Raw genomic sequence first — 1196 nt, 5'->3', positions numbered from 1 at the left:
AGAACAGACTCGAAACTCGAATCGGAGTCTACGCACAATGACTTACTGGGAAGTTCATTGCAATGATTCTCAAAGCAACGGAGATGACCATCGTAAGATGAGATAGTTTGAACTACACAGACCAAATCAGCAGAGTTCACAAAAGAATAGAGAGAATATCAGTTCACAACGTCAAGGGACGCACAAACACGCACGCACACACGCACCTTCATTTTCCATTAGCGATCTGCGTACTGTATAGACTGGTTTTTCATTTACTATCACAGTGCAAAATACTTCAGGGGGGGAAACCTCGGTTTGTATTTGCTTGCATGAGGCATGGGTATATATACTGTATGGATTTATACGCTTGCAGCAACAGAAGAAGATTGTCGATCTTTCTTTTTTTTCCTTTTCTTTTAATGTTATTGGTATTTTACAAAGGTGAAAGGCAAAAATTACAGTACTAGAGAAGAAAACTCCAATCTAATACCTACACTCTAAAACAGCTAGCTTTGTAAATGCAACAACGCATGACTGTATCTATGGCTAGACAATACTTGTTTCTTGTTTGCATGTTTCTTTTCTTTTTTTCTTTTTCTTTAATAATTGAATACATCAAACCATTTCAGTAGTCAGTAACACTTTGCAACACTGATTGGTGGCAGTATATTACAAACACAATCTCATAACCAGAGTACTTGAAGTGAGCAAGACTGAGATCAAAGCGCGTAGGGTTAGGGGCCGCGTTTCTGTTTGATTTCTGCAGGCTGCACGTTCGCAGTCTCCGTGGCTCGTGCCGTCTCATCAGACACGCTCGGTGTAAACTAGTTCTTCTGTCACCCCGGCTGGTTTTTGTCTCGAATGCTACGGCGGAGTTCAGCTCTCGCAAACACATGGTGAAATCACGCGGCCAGTTCTCCAAGAAAAAGACGTAGCTTCCCTTTTGTTTTAAAACGCGGCGTTCTCGTTTTCCTGAAAGTACTGGATTGTCGCTCTTCTGCTTTTTTGACGTCCAGGCGCCGACTGCTGAGAGTGTGCTGATTACAAAGGAGTTTTTTTTTTCACAAGTGTGTGCTTGGTCTCCAAACGTGTAAAGCGCGTTGGTCCAAACGTCCAGAGGAACGGGAGCCTCGGACAGGTAACACTGGTGAAGTTTCAGTGGGCAGTGAGAAACACTGACAGAGAGAGAAAGACAGAGAGAGAGAGAGAGAGAG

The 1196-nt window shown here is 43.1% G+C and overlaps 1 protein-coding gene across 2 annotated transcripts in view; it reads right to left on the bottom strand.

The window, feature by feature from the left end:
- Window positions 1–1196, bottom strand: part of LOC122349558 (zinc finger protein 536-like) — a 56397-nt gene that overhangs the window by 12949 nt on the left and 42252 nt on the right. The gene's annotated exons all lie outside the window — the stretch shown is intronic.

This window comes from Puntigrus tetrazona, chromosome 7 (genome assembly GCF_018831695.1).
Source record: "Puntigrus tetrazona isolate hp1 chromosome 7, ASM1883169v1, whole genome shotgun sequence".
NCBI classification, from domain to species: Eukaryota; Metazoa; Chordata; class Actinopteri; order Cypriniformes; family Cyprinidae; genus Puntigrus; species Puntigrus tetrazona.
The sequence above is the reverse complement of the archived record's forward strand: the minus strand, read 5'-3'. Positions and strand labels throughout refer to the sequence as shown.